This window comes from Schistocerca nitens, chromosome 2, assembly GCF_023898315.1.
Source record: "Schistocerca nitens isolate TAMUIC-IGC-003100 chromosome 2, iqSchNite1.1, whole genome shotgun sequence".
Lineage (NCBI taxonomy): Eukaryota > Metazoa > Arthropoda > Insecta > Orthoptera > Acrididae > Schistocerca > Schistocerca nitens.
Genome location: NC_064615.1, coordinates 551413205 through 551434834, shown reverse-complemented (window position 1 = coordinate 551434834; position 21630 = coordinate 551413205). Strand labels below are relative to the sequence as shown.

Below are 21630 nucleotides of genomic sequence, written 5' to 3'. Positions count from 1 at the left end.
ATTGCGTCCGCCTTTAAATGCGACCGTACTTAGCTCCCGGTACGCGGCAAAAAATTTTTGCTACAGTGCCGTTGTCAACATTCTCGGCGTTGTCGGCTGTCGCGTCAAATTTAATTTCAACTCGCTCAGCATTTACGTGCAACCTACAGTGTCTCCATTACAACGCTTTTTTATGCTAAATGAGCACCTTGCTTCGTTTTAAGCTTTTACTGAACGCGTAATAACATCGTATTATTCTGTTTCCAAGAGACTGTTGCGACTGAAAATTTAATTTCCGACGTAAAGTCATTAACGTCGCCTCGAGTGAACGACTTGATTTAGTGCCTCCTTGCCGTAGGCTTCCGGAAGGACTAGATGTTCCGCTATAAGGCGTCATTACGTTGGTAAAAGTATGCGGTCTCCGACCAACTACACCGTACGCACCAACGTTTATATACGAGAAACATGAACGATTTTGTATCGTGATTGTAGCCTGTCGTCGCTCACTATCATGCAAGATATTTTATCCGGTTACCTGTCAGACCTGTTCGGGTAATTCCCCAAAGGGTCTTCAGATGAGAATCATTTGAAGATATATGGCCGGTGCCGCAATCACGGAACAATACCAAATATTCAGTACTCAGACAAATTAGAAGCATGATACGAATGATGATAACTGCCACTTGATAAATTCCTTACCAACTCAAATATCACTTGATACCTTAAGGTTGTTAATTGTTTCCATCTAAAGAAACAATTATAAGGAACTCATAAAACAATAGCCAACATGATTTCGTAAGCTAAATAACAGCCGGGAAATATCAACTTTCAGAACAATTTCGTGTTTTGGATTGGAAGTAAAAGTTATAGATGCGATGAATTCAGTGATAAAATCATATCCTTGGACTAACAAGAAATTGTAGTTTAAGACAACTACTAACGCCAATAGATTTTTCAGTATGATGGGTAGAAGCATGCTAACATGTATTGCAGCCCATGACCGTCTACTATCCAGTCTGATCTCTCTGAACTGCTGCAGCTCTAAACGCATTCATAACTTGCATTCTCTACAATTGGTCAGCACCAATCTGTGATTACTACCATGCTTTTCTTGTTTTGGTTGGCAGGAGAGCCAACACCGTGTTACTAGAGGAGGCCGAAAGGCACGCGTTTTAGCTCACGCAGGCTGGCGTGAGGTCTGGAACAGGACAAGGAAATTAGAATTTAGAAAAACGGACGTAGCTGGTGGAATACTTAACTTTAATCCGTTAATGAAGAACGTCGGTCTTGACGGTACATGAATCAATATCAATAGTAACTGACAATGACGCCTTGCTAGGTCGTAGCAAATGACGTAGCTGAAGGCTATGCTAAATTATCGTCTCGGCAACTGAGAGCGTATTTTGTCAGTGAACCATCGCTAGCAAAGTCGGTTGTACAACTGGGGCGAGTGCTAGGAAGTCTCTCTAGACCTGCCGTGTGGCGGCGCTCGGTCTGCAATAACTGATAGTGGCGACACGCGGGTCCGACGTATACTAACGGACGGCGGCCGATTTAAAGGCTACCACCTAGCAAATGTGGTGTCTGGCGGTGACCACATTTCTTATGTGTCAGATGTACTCAAATGAACGAGGTTTCAGTGCTACAGCAAAATCGGGCGTGGATGTGTGTGACGTCCTTAGGTTAGTTAGGTTTAATTAGTTCTAAGTTCTAGGCGACTGATGACCTCAGAAGTTAAGTCGCATAGTGCTCAGAACCATTTGCTACAGCAAAAACAGGGACCTGCGTGTGAACGTCATCTGAAATCACATACGAATTCCAATGTTGGAAACAGTTTTCCGATCCCTGCATTCCTGCAACAACGGAAGAAACTGTGCTAACACAACACGGAAACCAAACGTGAAAGGTTAAAACGTAATAGCAGCAGTAAACAAATCACTGTAATTAATTTTAATCTCTCTCGGTCTAAACAGCAAATACATGAAAAATGTAATGTTTTTTTCCACAAAGTGAAAGGTATATTGTGGAAATATTTTATATTTCACATTTTAATTTCTAGATGCAGCAACAGTACATTGGCGGTGTTGAAACATATGCCTAAAAAGACGAGGCATTCTACCATTTTATAGTCACGTTGTACGAAATGAAACCTCTAATTGCATTTCTGTCTGTATTTTAGCTCCCGATGTGACAATAACATAATTTTCCTTTGCGGATTCAAAGACTGCCTGTTTTTGAAGTTCGCTCAGTTGTTAAATTCTGTGATAAAGAATAATACCTTCCTTTAACGCTCATTATTTCGCATTCACGCTTTTAATTTACGTTAATTGCTTGTCGGGTCACTAACCCGTAATTGGAGGGTGGAGAAGCTCACGGTAGAAATTAACTGAAAATGGTGTTACGTAATGTCAAAAGCTATAGCGGACTCCATCACAAACCGAAACGTAAGGTAACATTTCCCTTGACGTCAGACGTTTCTTACATTAATTATTTCAGACAAAACGGCGAATTTAAAAAATACAACTATGAATAAATTAAGATGCTTTCCGCGAACACTGTTCAAATGTCATAACACATTCCTAGTCTGTCTTCACCTTTTCTGCGTCACAATGTCTTTCTGAACCAAGAGGACTGGAGTTGAAACGTAGCTTTTGCCGTTTTCTTGGAGCGCTCAGCAGAGTGCCGTGACCTTTCAACAAGAATCAGTGGAGATTTATATTATTATTTACGAGTAGCACAGACTTTTTGGGAGTAGACTACGTTCTAACAGCATATTGTTTGCGAACATTCTTTAAGTCCAGAACTATTCTTGCACTTTGAATTAGATTCCTTCCCTGCGCTACTACTAAATTGGTGAAGGAGAAGCACATGTTCTTTTCCTGGAACCTCAGATCAAAATATGTTGTTGTTATGGTCTTCAGTCCAGAGACTGGTTTGATGCAGCTCTCCATGCTACTCTATCCTGTGGAAGCTTCTTCATCTCCCAGCATCTACTGCAACCTACATCCTTCTGAATCTGTTTAGTATATTCATCTCTTGGTCTCCCTCTATGATTTTTACCCGCCACACTGCTCTCCAATACTAAATTGGTGATCCCTTGATGCCTCAGAATATGTCCTACCAAGCGATCCCTTCTTCTAGCCAAGTTGTGTCACAAATTTCTCTTCTCCTGAATTCTATTCAATAGCTGCTCAATAGTTATGTGATCTAGCCATCTAATCTTGAGCATTCTTCTGTAGCACCACATTTCGAAAGCTTCTATTCTCTTCTTGTCTAAACTATTTATCATCCACGTTTCACTTCCATACATGGCTACACTCCATACAAATACTTTCAGAAATAGTTGTTGTTGTTGTTGTGGTCTTCAGTCCTGAGACTGGTTTGATGCAGCTCTCCATGCTACTCTATCCTGTGCAAGCTTCTTCATCTCCCAGTACCTACTGCAACCTACATCCTTCTGAATCTGTTTAGTGTATGCATCTCTTGGTCTCCCCCTACGATTTTTACCCTCCACGCTGCCCTCCAATACTAAATTGGTGATCCCTTGATGCCTCAGAACATGTCCTACCAACCGATCCCTTCTTCTGGTCAAGTTGTGCCACAAACTCCTCTTCTCCCCAATCCTGTTCAGTACCTCCTCATTAGTTATGTGATCTACCCATCTAATCTTCAGCATTCTTCTGTAGCACCACATTTCGAAAGCTTCTATTCTCTTCTGGTCCAAACTATTTATCGTCCATGTTTCACTTCCATACATGGCTACACTCCATACAAATACTTTCAGAAAAGACTTCCTGACACTTAAATCTATACTCGATGTTAACAAATTTCTCTTCTTCAGAAACGCTTTCCTTGCCATTGCCAGTCTACATTTTATATCCTCTCTACTTCGACCATCATCAGTTATTTTGCTCCCCAAATAGCAAAACTCCTTTACTACTTTAAGTGTCTCATTTCCTAATCTAATACCCTCAACATCACCCGACTTAATTCGACTACATTCCATTATCCTCGTTTTGCTTTTGTTGATGTTCATCTTATATCCTCCCTTCAAGACACCATCCATTCCATTCAACTGCTCTTCCAAGTCCTCTGCTGTCTCTGACAGAATTACAATGTCATCGGCGAACCTCAAAGTTTTTATTTCTTCTCCATAGATTTTAATACCTACTCCGAATTTTTCTTTTGTTTCCTTTACTGCTTGCTCAATATACAGATTGAATAACATCGGGGAGAGGCTACAACCCTGTCTTACTCCCTTCCCAACCACTGCTTCCTTTTCATGTCCCTCGACTCTTATAACTGCCATCTGGTTTCTGTACAAATTGTAAATAGCCTTTCGCTCCCTGTATTTTACCCCCGCCACCTTTAGAATTTGAAAGAGAGTATTCCAGTCAACATTGTCAAAAGCTTTCTGTAAGTCTACAAATGCTAGAAACGTAGGTTTGCCTTTCCTTAATCTTTCTTCTAAGGTAAGTCGTAAGGTCAGTATTGCCTCACGTGTCCCAGTATTTCTACGGAATCCAAACTGATCTTCCCCGAGGTCGGCTTCTACTAGTTTTTCCATTCGTCTGTAAAGAATTCGTGTTAGTATTTTGCAGCTGTGGCTTATTAAACTGATTGTTCGGTAATTCTCACATCTGTCAACACCTGCTTTCTTTGGGATTGGAATTATTATATTCTTCTTGAAGTCTGAGGGTATTTCGCCTGTTTCATACATCTTGCTCACCAGATGGTAGAGTTTTGTCAGGACTGGCTCTCCCAAAGCCGTCAGTAGTTCCGATGGAATGTTGTCTACTCCGGGGGCCTTGTTTCGACTCAGGTCTTTCAGTGCTCTGTCAAACTCTTCACGCAGTATCGTATCTCCCATTTCATCTTCATCTACATCCTCTTCCATTTCCATAATATTGTCCTCAAGTACATCGCCCTTGTATAGACCCTCTATATACTCCTTCCACCTTTCTGCTTTCTCTTCTTTGCTTAGAACTGGGTTTCCATCTGAGCTCTTGATGTTCATACAAGTGGTTCTCTTATCTCCAAAGGTCTCTTTAATTTTCCTGTAGGCAGTATCTATCTTACCCCTAGTAAGATAAGCCTCTACATCCTTACATTTGTCCTCTAGCCATCCCTGCTTAGCCATTTTGCACTTCCTGTCGATCTCATTTTTGAGACGTTTGTATTCCTTTTTGCCTGCTTCATTTACTGCATTTTTATATTTTCTCCTTTCATCAATTAAATTCAATATTTCTTCTGTTACCCAAGGATTTCTACTAGCCCTCGTCTTTTTACCTACTTGATCCTCTGCTGCCTTCACTACTTCATCCCTCAAAGCTACCCATTCTTCTTCTACTGTATTTCTTTCCCCCATTCCTGTCAATTGTTCCCTTATGCTCTCCCTGAAACTCTGTACAACCTCTGGTTCCTTCAGTTTATCCAGGTCCCATCTCCTTAAATTCCCACCTTTTTGCAGTTTCTTCAGTTTTAATCTACAGGTCATAACCAATAGATTGTGGTCAGAGTCCACATCTGCCCCTGGAAATGTCTTATAATTTAAAACTTGGTTCCTAAATCTCTGTCTTACCATTATATAATCTATCTGATACCTTTTAGTATCTCCAGGGTTCTTCCATGTATACAACCTTCTATCATGATTCTTAAACCAAGTGTTAGCTATGATTAAATTGTGCTCTGTGCAAAATTCTACCAGGTGGCTTCCTCTTTCATTTCTTAGCCCCAATCCATATTCACCTACTACGTTTCCTTCTCTCCCTTTTCCTACACTCGAATTCCAGTCACCCATAACTATTAAATTTTCGTCTCCCTTCACAATCTGAATAATTTCTTTTATTTCATCATACATTTCTTCAATTTCTTCGTCATCTGCAGAGCTAGTTGGCATATAAACTTGTACTACTGTAGTAGGTGTGGGCTTCGTATCTATCTTGGCCACAATAATGCGTTCACTAAGCTGTTTGTAGTAGCTTACCCGCGTTCCTATTTTCCTATTCATTATTAAACCTACTCCTGCATTACCCCTATTTGACTTTGTGTTTATAACCCTGTAGTCACCTGACCAGAAGTCTTGTTCCTCCTGCCACCGAACTTCACTAATTCCCACTATATCTAACTTTAACCTATCCATTTCCCTTTTCAAATTTTCTAACCTACCTGCCCGATTAAGGGACCTGACATTCCACGCTCCGATCCGTAGAACGCCAGTTTTCTTTCTCCTGATAACGACATCCTCTTGAGTAGTCCCCGCCCGGAGATCCGAATGGGGGACTATTTTACCTCCGGAATATTTTACCCAAGAGGACGCCATCATCATTTAATCATACAGTAAAGCTGCATGCCCTCGGGAAAAATTACGGCCGTAGTTTCCCCTTGCTTTCAGCCGTTCGCAGTACCAGCACAGCAAGGCCGTTTTGGTTATTGTTACAAGGCCAGATCAGTCAATCATCCAGACTGTTGCCCTTGCAACTACTGAAAAGGCTGCTGCCCCTCTTCAGGAACCACACGTTTGTCTGGCCTCTCAACAGATACCCCTCCGTTGTGGTTGTACCTACGGTACGGCTATCTGTATCGATGAGGCACGCAAGCCTCCCCACCAACGGCAAGGTCCATGGTTCATGGGGGAGCAGAAATAGTTAATAACAACAAAATAATTAATTGGGTGCAACAACGGTTAGGTGCAGAATGAAGCACTTATTTATTATACGCGGGGGGGGGGGGGGGGGAGGAGGGCGTTCAGTAATGCAATATATTTTTTTACTCGGACAATTTCCGTTGAAAAAATTTTAATTTGTTGTGGGACATCGTGGAATACTCCCGCTTCAGCTCCTCAAGTTCCGAAATGTGGCGGCACTACACGTAGCCTTCAAAATGGCGTCTGTAATGGACGTGCGTCCCAAGCAGCTATCATTGACTTTCTTTTGCTGGAAAACCAGAGCATCGCAGATATTCGTAGGCGCTTGCAGAATGTCTACGTAAACTTGGCGGTGGAAAAAACCACTGTGAGTCGGTGGGCGAGGCGTCTGTTATCACCGAAAAATGGTCGCGCAAACCTGTCCGATTTTCGCGTGCTGGCCAGATGCACACCTGTGACTCCTGCAATGTTAAAGCGCGCAGACACTGTCTTTCGAGGTGATTGGGGGATTACAGTCAGAGACCTCGCTGCTCGTCTGAACGTCTGTTGGTAGTGTTGACACTTACGTCCACCAGTTTGGGTTGTCAATGGAGTGTGCCCGTCGGATTCCTCACCGCCTAACAGGCCACAAAGAGCAACGAAGGACCATCCGAGCGGGACTGCTTGCACGCTACGAGGCTGACCGTGATCGTCACAGGGAATGAAACTACACTTAGAAAACTGAAGGAACGACTTCAGCTTAATCGTCGCCACAAAAATGCAAACGAACTTCTCCTACACTGTGACAACGCAAGTTCTCACACGGGTCTGCGCAAGCGAGAGATGCTTACAAAATTTCATTGGTCCGTTCTTCCTCATCCTCCTACAGTCCGGATCTCGCACCTTCCGATTTCCATTTGTTTGAACCAATGAACGATGTGCTCCGTGGGAAGCAGTACGCGGATATTGGGGAGGTCACTGATGGAGCAAGACGCTGGCTCCGAAGTCGCTCAGTAGAGTGGTACCATGCGGACATACAGGATCTCCCAGTAAGGCCACGTAAGGTCGTAGCACTGAACGCAGGCCGGCCGCTGCGACCGAGCGGTTCTAGGCGCTTCAGTCCGGAACCGCGCTGCTGCTATGGTCGCAGGTTCGAATCCTGCATCGGGCATGGATGTGTGTGATGTCCTTAGGTTAGTTAGGTTTAAGTAAAGTCTAGGGGACTGATGACCTCAGAGGTTAAGTCCCATAGTTCTTAGAGCCATATGAACTGAACGGAGATTATATTGAAGAATAGGGTTTTGTATCCAAAAGAGTGGAGAATCGTTCCTCATACTCAGTATCCCTCCACCTCGACTCATTTGCAAAGTGGCAACTTCTAATTTTATACACACGAGGAGAAACTGACTAGCAAGTATACTTTTACTAATTCAATGTTAGACGTACTAAATTAAAAGTATATTTACATCTAAGTAACTGGTAATACAAAATTTTCTTCTTTGCAAAAGCTGTGTCGTTTAGTTAGAGATATATAGCAAACTTTGACGCCCAGAAGCATAGTTATTTGTTCCAATAATTACTTCTAAATCGTTCAAATGGCTCTGAGCACTATGGGACTTCTGAGGTCATCAGTCCCCTAGAACTTAGAACTACTTAAACCTAACTAACCTAAGGACATCACACACATCCATGCCTGAGGCAGGATTCGAACCTGCGACCGTAGCGGTCGCGCGGTTTCAGACTCAAGCGCCTAGAACCGCTCGGTCACCATGGCCGGCAATTCGCGTGGGTTCGTGGACTAACTGCTCGAAATAATTTTCGGAGAAAGCATTTAGGACAATCTCGGAAGATGTTTTCTGCCTACCACCGGTTTTCAATAAGTATTTTTGCCAACATATCGAGGGAAGGTTGAAGTCCGCACCAACTATAACCGTATGAGTTGGGTAATTTACTTGTTACGAGACTCAAATTTATTTAAAAATTTATTTAAAAACCAGCTACGTTACTCCACACTCAGGAAATGAGCATTGGGAGTCGGTTGCTGTTCTGCTCCAAGAGCTGGCGGATGAGCTTTGCTGTTGCCTTCCTACTAACTGTTACAGAGTGTCAAGTGTGAATCTGTATGATGTGGAGGACTGTGACGATGGCCTGTACTATTTTGTGTTGTGTTTGCGTTGTTGTCAATGAAGAGAAGGGGGAGAGAAAAATCAGGGCCTCGTGATGACTGGGTGTTGTGTGATGTCCTTAGGTTAGTTAGGTTTAAGTAGTTCTAAGTTCTAGGGGACTGATGACCATAGATGTTAAGTCCCATAGTGCTCAGAGCCATTTGAACCATTTTTGAAAAATCAGGTGCCGGTAAATAGCGTTTTACTCTCGAATAACACCACATCTACAATGTCACACACCCTCACTCCATGAGACACTGTGGAGAGATTAGGAATTTAATCCAGGGTGTTGAAGCAAGATCTGGTGATGAATCACTGTATGTCAGCTTCTTTCCTCCCCTTGCAGGCCAATTGCTAGTGATAACAATTTCTTCCACCATCAGCATTCGGACTTCGTATCACTAAGTCCAGCCCCACTCCAGAGGCACGCGTTAAAGATCTCGACTACGAGCGAGGGTATACAAAAGCGGTGAACCTATTTTTGAAAAAAGACGGACCAATAACGAATTATCCGAATGGGACGGAAATCAGTGGACGTGACGTACTATTACAAGCAAATAAATGATTACAATTCCACAAAAATTGGAGTGTTTACTCAAGAGACAGACCTTCACAAACTGAGCAATTCAATAAATCGTTGATCCACCTCTGTCTCTTACCCAAGCAGATATTCGGCTTGGCATCGAGTGGTAGTTGTTGAATGTCCTCCAGAGGGATATCGTGCTAAATTCTGTCCATTTTCCGCGTTAGAGCGTCAAAATCCCCAGATGATCAGTGGGCACGAACCGTAATGCTTCAAACGTTCGCCACTGAGGAGAGATCCGACAACCTTGCTGGCCAAGGTAGGTTTTTGGGTGCACGAAGACAGGCAGTAGAAACGTCGTGTGCATGCCGGTATTATCTTGCTGAAATGTAAGCCCAGGATGGGATGCCACGAACGGCAACAGAAAGGGTCGTAGAATGTCGTCGCAGTGCTATAAGGTTGCCTTGGGTGACAACCAAAGGAATTTTAATTCCAGTACAGCACTCGTGACTGCCGCATCGCTGTCGCGAAGTGGGTCCGAGGCAGTTCCACATATGTTTTACAGTCTGACGATAATAAATGGATTTGTAGTTTTAGCTTGACGATTTCCACTATGGACAAACGGTAGTTACTGTTATTCTGAAGAAGGTTGGGTTATCCCGACTGGAACCTAGGTAAATTTCTAGGTAAACGGTGCAACTGAGAATGTTATTTATTAAAATTAAAATTAATGTTTATACAGTTGCTGACAGCGCCACGAAATGTTGAAGTTATTTAAACAACCAAAGGAGTCCTGTTTATGAAAAGACCGTCACTGGTTATAGAGCCATATGGGCGGGTGACAGTCAGTTTGGTTTTCCACCGCTGTATCTCAGGACATGTCGTCGGTGGTCACTGGGGCTTGGAGTCTCATTGACTGCAGCAGAATTGTCTTCAGTGACGAGACCTACTTCGAATTAATCCCCAACGACCAGCGATGACGTGACTTGAGGCTCACTGGTCATAGGAACCTGGAATCGCATTGAATAGAGTAGAATTGTCTTCAGTGACGAATCCCACTTCAAATACCAACTTAACTGTTGACCACTACCCACCATACTGCCCGACAGCCAAGAGTGATGGTCGGAAGTGCCATTTCTTCTTATAGCAGGAGCCTTTAGTTGTCCTTATAACACTGCGCTACGTCGACGATGTTCTACACCCCATTTTTTTGCCCTTCAGACAAACCATCCTTGGTGTTGTGTTGTCCTTAGGTTAGTTAGGTTTAAGTAGTTCTAAGTTCTAGGGGACTGATGACCATAGCTGTTAAGTCCCATAGTGCTCAGAGCCATTGGAACCACACCATCCTGGGCTTACATTGCTGCAAGATAATGCCGACGGAGTTTCTAATGATTTTCTTCGTGCTTGCCAAACCCTACCTTGGCCAGAAACCTCATCGGATCTCACCCCAGTGGAGAACGTTTGAAGCCTTATGGGCAGGGCCCTCCAATCATCTCGGGATTTTGACAATCTAACGAGCCTCCTACACAGAATTTGGCACGGTATTCCTCAAGAGCACATCCAACAGCTCTTTGAATCAATGCTAAGTGGAATACTTGATTGCATAAGAGCCAGGGAATTACTGCTGGGCTGTTGTGGGGGAGGAGACCAGACAACGAGGTCATCGGTCTCATCGGAGTAGGGAAGGACGGGGAAGGGAGTCGGCCGTGCCCTTTCAAAGGAACCATCTCGGCATTTGCCTGGAGTGATTTAGGGAAATCACGAAAAACCTTAATCAGGATGGCCGGACGCGGGATTGAACAGTCGTCCTCCCGAATGCAAGTCCAGTGTGCTACCCACTGCGCCACCTCGCTCGATCCCAGGGGATTACTCCTGCAGTTGTCGACAAATTGGGAATTTCGGTTACACAGGAAGAGTGCTCAGATAGCCGAAGCTGTTAAGGGGAACGCACGAGTAAAATGGGAAACCTGATTCAAGTACTGGTCCTGCACAAATTTTCACTCGTCGTCAGTGAATTCATTTCAATGCCCGGTTATGGCTAAGATCAGAATTTCAATTCCATCATGTATATATACGGCTATGGGTTCATGAAAGGTTTCTTTTCCTTTGGACATGCCCAGAATAACGGACGCCACACATATGAATATTTTATTTGCGCTCTTATCTCCCCTTTCTGGTTTCTTGTTTTCTGACTTTCCACATTTACTTCTACTTTCTGCATTGCATAATTTGTAATTACATAATTTTTTTTCTACACTCTGTGGATTACTACTGTGTTTTTGTATGGAACTGTGGCATTTAAGATTCTCAGAGGACATTTTCACCCTAGAATACTAAAAAAGGGGGGAGGGTATTTTTAAGAGACTAGTCAGGAAGAATCATTGGGCAAGGAAATGGATTACCGAAGCGCTAAGGAATGAAGAGATACGCTTGAAGTTCTCTGAGGCTATAGATACTGCGATAATGAATAGCTGAGTTGGCAGTTCAGCTGATGAGGAACAGGCGACTCTAATAATGGCAATCACAGAAGCTGGAAAGAAAAACATAGACACTAGCAAGACAAATGCGAAGAAACCATGGATAACAGTGCTTCAGTTGATAGACGAAAGAAGGAGGTACAAATGAGTTAAGGGAAATTCATGGATACAGAAATACAAGCCACTTAGGAGTGAAATAAACTGGAAGTGTAGGGAAGCTAAGGCGAAATGGCTTCGTGGAAAAAGAAAGGACTTTCTCGGCATGCAGAGAAGTCAAAGCAACCTTCGGTGAATTAAAAGCAATGGGTGTAACATTAAGAGTGCAATGGGAATTCCACTGCTAAATGCAGGGGAGAGAGCAAATAGGGAGAAAGAGTTCAGCGAAGGCTTTTATGAGGGGGAAGACTTGTCTGACGACGTGACAGAAAAAGAAACAGGAGTCGATAGGGAAGCGATAGGGGATCCATTATCGACTGGTGATATACCTTCATCATCCACAAAGTTCCGCAGATTGTAAGAGACGACAAGTGCGAGAAATACCGCACAATCAGTTTAACAGCTCATTCATCCAAGTTGCTGACAAGAATAATGTACAGAACAATCGAAAAGAAAATTGAGGATATGTTAGATAACGATCAGCTTAGCTTTTGGAGAGGGGAAAGACACTAGACGGGCAGTTCTGACGTTGCGTTTGATAATGGAAGCAAGACTTGAGAAAAATCAAGACATGAACATAGGATTTGTCGATATGGAAAATGCTTTCGACAGTGTAAAATGGTGCAAGATATTCGAAATTCTGAGAAAAATAAGGATAAATTATAGGGTGGAAGAGCAAGTAGGAAGCGCTCGGATTAAACAGAGTGTAAGACAGCGAATAAGTCTTTCATCCCTCAGTCTATACACCCAATAAGCAATGACGCAAATAAAAGAACGGTTCAGGATTGGGACTGAAATTCAAGGTGAAAGGATATCAACGATAAGATTCTCTGATGACATTGCCACCCTCAGTGAAAGTGAAGATGAATTACAGCATGTGTTGAGTGAAACGAACAGTCTAATGAGTACAGAATATGGATTGAGAGTAAATCGAAGAAAGACGAAAGTAATAAGAAGTAGCAGAAATGAGAACAGGAAGAAACATTAAAATTGGTGATCACGAAGAAATTCTGCTACTTAGGCAGCAAAATCACCCATGACGGGCGGAGCGTGGAAGATACAAAAGGCAGTCTAGCTCAAGCAAGAAGAGAATTCCTGGCCGAGGGAACTCAACTAGTATCAAATATAGGCCTTAACTTGAAGAAGAAATTTCTGAGAATGAACGGTTGGAGCACAGCGCTGTGTGGTAGTGAAACATGGACTGTGGGAAAACTGGAACGGGAGAATCTAAGCGTCTCAGATGTATTACAGAAGAATGTTAAAAATCAGGTGGATTGATAAGGCAAGGAATGAGGAGGTTTTACTAGAATCGGTGAGGAAATAAATATGTAAAAAAACTCTGACAAGAAGAAGGGACAGGATGACAGGACGTGTGTTAAGACATCAACGAATAATTTGCATGGTATTAGAAGAAACTATAGAGGGTAATAACCTTAGGTTATCACATTTGCTGTTACTCCATTACAACTCTCATCAATGTATACTGCTCGACTGTGGTCACCTCAGTCTCACTGTGAAATAGCCTGAAACAGAATTTGCCGGCCGCGGTGGCCGTGCGGTTCTGGCGCTGCAGTCCGGAACCGCGGGACTGCTACGGTCGCAGGTTCGAATCCTGCCTCGGGCATGGGTGTGTGTGATGTCCTTAGGTTAGTTAGGTTTAAGTAGTTCTAAGTTATAGGGGACTTATGACCTCAGATGTTGAGTCCCATCGTGCTCAGAGCCATTTGAACCATTTTGAAACAGAATTTCTGAGGTAACACTACACTTTGACAGTGAGAGCACTAGCGGTGGTGTTCGTATGTGTAGCCGGTCTGAAGAGTTTATGATTTCTGTACAAAGCTGGCTCATTCCTGCTCGCATCAAATGGCGCAACGAGAGAACACTGGTTGCAGAGCTGCAGCGCCGTCTCGACGCTGCTGTAGGGTTCCTACGGTGATGCAGGTAATGTGGTACTCCTGCCGTTCTGTGGCACCGCAGCATACTACCTCTTCTACCCAATGTGCCACACTGGCATCGTTTTCGTATGCTCTACACTCATCTAAATATCAATGAATACTGTTACGTTTCACGGAGGCCGCATTACAACTCACTCACCAGCTGAAATTGGGCCCTTTGAGGTCGAAGAGTTGCTTTCTCGTTTTCATTTCGTTCGACAGGCCTTCAGTGTTTGACTTACCCAGTCAGAAGAGAGAAGGCGCTATGGAACGGCGCGTACGCCATATGCGATTCAATTTAATCGATTATTGTCGGTGGGCTATTCTACATGTCTCCAGGTGTCAATAAATTGAGACTATTTTTTCAATATCCACAATTCCACAAACCCTTCAGCAAAAACAGTCTTTAATGAGTGAGATTTCTAGCAGTTAAAAATCCTGCACCGAACTTAGCTCGCATGTTCAGTTGCCTTTCAGGTGAGATAAGTCATTGTTTGCTGTCCTCGTACATATCCACCGAAACAATTTTGAAGTGATATTACTGGACACCGTAACAGTTACAGAGCAGTGGATTAAATAGTTGGAAACCACTATGGCTTCCTTTCGTCAGTCCACAACGCAAAAACCGGCTTATATTTTCAGTCCATCTTTATTAACTGGCTCACAAAACTGAACCTTGCTTTCAACAACTTTTGTTCGAAAATAACAGTAACCAACTCGCACATTGGGTAGAAGTTACATTTAAGTATATTAAGTAATTTTTAAAGAAAACTTTTGAGACTAAAAAATATTTAGAATTTCGAGGTAAAAACGTGAGTATGTTTTTCATGATAGTAGCCAGTTTGTCTGTCTCATAAGAAGACAATAAGGGCCAACGACGCTAAAATGTGTACAACTAATCGCAGCTGTATCTGAGAAAACGATAACACAAATTTCTAGAATTAGCATTATCATCACAAACTCTCTCTGAAATCTAAGGATCTCTCCCTCTTATCTGTACAAATGGATCATTATTCCCAGCAAAACTGCAGTGTAAAGGAACTTACACAAATTAAATTTGTGATGGTGGTTGTGCTTGACTGTCATGTCATTAAATGAAATAGCGAGAAAAATGCAGAAACTCCTTTTATTTACCCATGTGTTGCACCTCCGCCCGCGCATGTTGCTGCTACGTCTATAACTGCAGCAACTAAGCTCCGGCTACATTCCCTGACTGCCGTCTGTGTGCAAACGTGCCTGCAAGAGAACGCATATTGCTCTTCTCTGACGCGCACGCGGTAATACACCACCACAGGCGCAGTGAAAACCTGAGCCGCTAGTTTAATGACACTGCTCCGGCAAACGCAAACACTCCACGTTCCTACAGCCTGTTATCAGGAAAGCTTGCATTCTCTTCTCGATGCCATTACATTACCTTTTTTCTATCTTCTTTGGCATGAAAAGTCTTTATTCACTCGTCGGTCGAACTTTCTAGTGTGACAAAATACCGTCAGATTTTAATCGCTAATAACTGTTTGTTGCGCAGCATTTTTTTGTCTGTGACGTCATCTACATCTGCATCTATATGACGGCTCTGCAGTTCATGCTTAAATGCCTGGCGGAGGATCCATCGTGCCACTTTCAGGCTATTTCTCTACCCTTCCATTGTCGAACACCACGTGTGAAAAATGAGCGCTTAAATCTTTCCGCACGATATCTGATTTCTTTTATTTTATTTAATCATTTCTTCCTGTGTAGGCTGGTGTCAAAAAAATTATGGGGAGACAGTTGGTGATTTAAAATTCGTGAGAAGATCTTACCACAACGAGTTACGCCTTTGTTTTAATTAATGCCATACCGAATCGCTTATGAAACCTGTGACATTCTCTCTCCTATTTCGCTATAATAAAAGGAAAAGCTGCCCGTCTTTGGACTTTTCCGACGTCCTCCGTGAGTCCTATCTCGTAAGGATCTCGTACCGCACATCAGTACTCTAGCAAAGGACGGACAAGTATAGTGTAGGCGGTCCCTTTAATTTGTTGCATCTTCTAAGTGTTTCGGCAAAAAAAACGCAGGCTTTTGTTCACCTACCGCAGGACATTACCTATCTGATCGTTCCAGTTTAAGTCGTTCTTAATTATAATTTCTAGGTATTTAGATACAGTGTGAAACACGACCACTTCCTGTATCTGCAGAGTAGCTGTTGAGTATTCGGAAGACTATTACATATGCAGCTACGTGGGGATGAAAGTGTTTTCTTCAGCAACAAAGCCCAAAAACAACCTTTGTGTTGTCTCAAATAACACCGCAGTGACGACAACAAATCCAAGATAACCATGAAATGTGAGGTTAGTAAATACACTACAAGAGTAGGAATAAAAACGGCCAATGGTTCGATGAATACTGCTGGAACCATAGCTGACATATTTCTTAACAGCTTTGAACAAAAAATTTTTGAAACGAAAAACACAACTAATCAAAAAATCATATACTATTACAGATATGTAGACGACACTTTAATGCTTACATACGGTAACTTAACTGACATAGATGAAATACATAAAGCACAGAATCAGTTACACACGAAAATGAAACTCACCATGGAACACGAAACTAAGAAAACAATTAACTTCCTAGACCTAACTATTAAGAACACTAACAACAAACATTGCTTCCAGATTTACAGAAACCTACCACAACAGACTGTATTATCAATACACACTCATGTTATCCAAAAGCCCACAAACTCGCATTCTTCCACACAATGCTGAACAGATTAATAAACTTACCACTAGAAGACGAAGCAATCCAGAGGGAAATAAAAAATCTTAGAATACATAGCCCAGCAAAACGATTATGACCCCAAAATTGTAACACAATCATACCACAATAAAACATAACCTGAAAGGCACAATACACATAAAGAAATAACACTAAGCACACACACAACGAAAAAGAAGAAAACAAAATACGTAACCACGACATATCTAGGAAACATCTCGAACAAATTATTCAACAAAACCGACATCGCGTTTGTATTTCCAAACACACACAGCCTCAAACACAAAATTCACAAAGGCAGCTAGAAAATTCCCATACACAACAATCCCGGCGTTTACAAAATCTCTTGTAACACATGTCAAAAATTCTACATAGGGCAAACTGGTAGAAACTTCATAATTAGATTAAAGAGCACAATAGCGAAATTGAAAACAACCCATCTACAGTTTTTCAACGTTTACAAGCAGAGAACCACTATGTAAAACCCATAAACGAAGCACTAGAAATCCTCCATATTACGCAGAAGGGAACATTGTTGAACATCCTTGAGGAAATAGAGATGTATTCACATGCATACAGCAACCCAACAAATTTACTGAATGAACAAACCGACCTAAAGCACAAAAAATATATAGAAAACTTTATTCACATTATAAATCGGGAAAACTGGTAAAATAATAGTATCAGTGATTCTAAGCAACACATATCCATAGTAACAGCGATAACATGAGTAGTGTAAAACAGAGACAGAACACCAACATGAATCATAGACAAAAACAATTATTACGAAAACTTAAAAACCTAAAATAAAACTAAAACTGACTTTAGGCAAAAACATAATTAGAAACAAACCTATATGAAAAATAATAATAAACAACTGAATCACTTACTTATAATGGTAACTATGTAAACAATCGCTGAGCCACTGTCATCCAACTGTCAGAAAAGTAGCATATATGGTAAAAACAAGTAACATCCGATATACATCTCCACTCTACTCCTGGGAGAAAGTAATAATTCCAAAACAGACAGGACATGACATCATCGATGTTACGTGTAAGGTAAAACACCTAAAGTTATATTATAAATTTTCTGATCATGGTTACAAAACCATTATATTAAGACCATCGCTTATCTACGTATTTACAGAGCACCTAACGATGGCAATTTGCCGAAATGGACTCATTGTGAATGAGATAAAATGTAAACAACTTACATAGCAGTAGATAATCGAGACATTAAAAGACATATTTTGCACTGCGGACCCCAATGAATAAAACTTATATGATTATGTTTTATTTAAGACCCCTCAACAGCGTGATCATCATTACCTATACTGGATATCAACATACACATTTCATGGTTTGAACGATGCTTCTTCTCAAAAGCAACACTGCTACGACCATCCCCCAGGAACACACATTAGCATATTTCTTGAGAAAATCTAGCTGTGAGGAAAAATGTCTGGTACATATGTATTAAAATCCTCCACTCGTATATAAACACACCCTGATGACACGCTACCTGTTGTGTGAGCGCCTGACTGGTTAAACAAAAAGTAGGGGCCGAGCCGTGCCCCCAGACATCACTGGCTTTTGGAAAGAGACCTGAAACTCCACGAAATTTTAAAATTCGTGTAAAAAAAATGGCTCTGAGCACTATGGGACTCAATATCTTAGGTCATAAGTCCCCTAGAACTTAGAACTACTTAAACCTAACTAACCTAAGGACATCACACACACCCATGCCCGAGGCAGGATTCGAACCTGCGACCGTAGCAGTCCCGCGGTTCCGGAGTGCAGCACCAGAACCGCTAGACCACCGCGGCCGGCAAAATTCGTGTAACACAGTTGCTTGTGTCAGTTTGGGTAGTGGACTTATGTCAGCACGTGAAGCATATATAGTTGAAATATGTTGTATGGAAAGCGAAATGGTGAGAATATGGGGATCCAGTAGTGGTAAGCAACTGAGCCCACACTCAGCGGAAAAAATTCACAATTTATTGCAGAATTTTTGGAAATTTATCCCCTGTAGGGGTGAAATCATGGGTGAAAGTTTTAATTGTAAAATAAATCATTATTAAAGAACTTCTGAAGCATATTTAAGGCTATATCTGTGATAACTCATGTTTGACTGCTGGGTCAGGAAAAAAAAACGTGTTTCAGTGTTTCTCTAACTTCAATCGCCTAAGAGGTGAACCAGATGACGAAATTTTTTTTTTAATATTTCGTTACATTAAGACATTTTTAAAACTACATCTATGACAATTGGTTTTGATTTCTCTTTACAAATAAAGAAACTTTTATTAGGAGATGAATGTTTCTATGATATATCACCACACGAACTCAAAAGGTGAAATTAACAATGATCTCAGACTCCAACCACCAGAACAGCTTTTTGGTCAGAAGCTCATGCGGTAAAGACAGTGCTTCTATGGTCTTAATTAGCCTCAAAAGCTTAGAAAATGTTATAATATAAAAATTCGATTAATGAAAGAATTGTGCAGACCGTACAGTCTACGCGAGCGAAGCAGCGAATGCTAAGCTAGTCTTAAATAAAGAGAAGAGAAAATCTGACATCATGTGATGCAGTGGATCATAACTGATTTCTGAACGACCAATACCAAAGCAGTCACGTGAGCGATGGGCAGCCGCGCTCCTACGAGCGCTATCAAAAGTGACTGGCGCAAGTCTTACATTCACTCGCCTTTGGCACAACTAAACTCCGTTAAGATGTAATACAGCTAGAGTTACTCTCTAGCAAAACTACTGTTCTGTAGTTTTGGTACGGTACAGTAAGTAAATGGCGAAGTGGTAAGATCCCTGGTAGTGTTGGTAGCATTGGTAGGGCAAGGAGCATAAATGAATGCTAAGAGAGAAACTGGGAGCGGACGTCTTCTCTTTGTTTGTTTTTCTGCACATAATTAAAACGTTACATCATTCATTGTTAGTCCTTTATGTTTTTTATATTCTTACAGAATATAAGTTGCATTTTATAATTTACAAAATTTAGTTGGCACAGAAACTTCTGTGCTTTTATGCAACCAATAGGATATTCATCATTATGACTAAAGGTAAGAGACCCTTTAATATTGATAAATGCGAAAGTTGTTTATGAATGACAGAAATATGTTTTATATAAGTTTAAAAAAATGGCTCTGAGCACTATGGGACTCAACTGCTGTGGTCATAAGTCCCCTAGAACTTAGAACTACTTAAACCTAACTAACCTAAGGACAGCACACAACACCCAGCCATCACGAGGCAGAGAAAATCCCTGACCCCGCCGGGAATCGAACCCGGGAACCCGGGCGTGGGAAGCGAGAACGCTACCGCACGACCACGAGATGCGGGCTATGTAAGTTAAACGAGGTATTGAAGTTCGATATTTGTTTTGCGCTTTTTTTAAATTTTCCCTTTCTTGGAGAAACTGCATTTTCTGGAGCTATATAACACATCTGTATTTTTTTCTTTACTGCAGCATGTCTCTTTTTCACATTACAAATCAATAATTTTCGAATAAAATCTGAATTAAACATTATCGGTTTCAAATTTGTTGTAAATACTGTTTATTTTTAAGTAACAGACAAGAGGATACCTATGTAGAACAAAAATGTTCCGTAAAATACGCAGCAGTTTATGTATCCTCACCCATTTTGTCGACCCTTCAGCACTTTTGGTTTCTAGGGAAATCTAGTAAGACACTGATCGTTTACGTAAACAATACGATGAGGTAAAGCCTAATACACTACTGGCCATTAAAATTGCTACACCACGAAGATGACGTGCTACAGACACGAAATTTAACCGACAGGAAGAAGATGCTGTGATATGCAAATGATTAGCTTTTCAGAGCATTGACACAAGGTTGGCGCCGGTGGCGACACCTACAACGTGTTGACATGGGGAAAGTTTTCAACCGATTTATCATACACAAACAGCAGTTGACCGGCGTTGCCTGGTGAAACGTTGTTGTGATGCTTCGTGTATGGAGGAGAAATGCGTACCATCACGTTCCCGACTTTGATAAAGGTCGGATTGTAGCCTATCGCGATTGCGGTTTATCGTATCGCGACATTGCTGCTCGCGTTGGTCGAGATACAATGACTGTTAGCAGAATATGGAATCGGTGGGTTCAGAATGGTAATACGGAACACCGTGCTGGATCCCAATGGCCTCGTATCACTAGCAGTCGAGATGACAGGCATCTTATCCGCATGGCTGTAACGGATCGTGCAGCCACGTCTGGATCCCTGAGTCAACAAATGGGGACGTTTGCAAGACAACAACCATCTGCACGAACAGTTCGACGACGTTTGCAGCAGCATGGACTATCAGCTCGGAGACCATGGTTGCGGTTACCCTTGACGCTGCATCACAGACAGGACTGCCTGCGATGGTGTACTCAACGACGAACCTGGGTGCACGAATGGCAAAACGTCTTTTTTTTCGGATGAATCCAGGTTCTGTTCACAGCATCATGATGGTCGCACCCGTGTTTGGTGTTTGGCGACATCGAGGTGAACGCACATTGGAAGCGTGTATTCGTCATCGCCATACTGGCGTAACACCCGGCGCGATGGTATGGGGTGCCATTGGTTACACGTTTCGGTCACCTCTTGTTCGCATTGACGGCACTTTGAGCAGTGGACGTTACATTCGAGATGTGTTGACCCGCGGGTCTACCCTTCATTCGATCCCTGCGAAACCTTACATTTTAGCAGGATAACGCACGACCGCATGTTGCAGGTCCTGTACGGGCCTTTCTGGATACAGAAAATGTTCGACTGCTGCCCTGGCCAGTACATTCTCCACATCTCTCACCAATTGAAAACATCTGGTCAATGGTGGCCGAGCAACTGGCTCGTCACAATAAGCCAGTCACTGCTCTTGATGAACTGTGGTATCGTGTTGAAGCTCCATGGGCAGTTGTACCTGTACACGTCATCCAAGCTCTGTTTGACTCAATGCCCAGACGGTTAAGGCCGTTATTACGGCCAGAGGTGGTTGTT

The 21630-nt window shown here is 42.2% G+C and overlaps 1 protein-coding gene across 2 annotated transcripts in view; it reads left to right on the top strand.

The window, feature by feature from the left end:
• The window catches only part of LOC126236568 (neuropeptide-like 1), a 452585-nt gene that overhangs the window by 106033 nt on the left and 324922 nt on the right, over positions 1-21630 (top strand). The window lies entirely within an intron of this gene.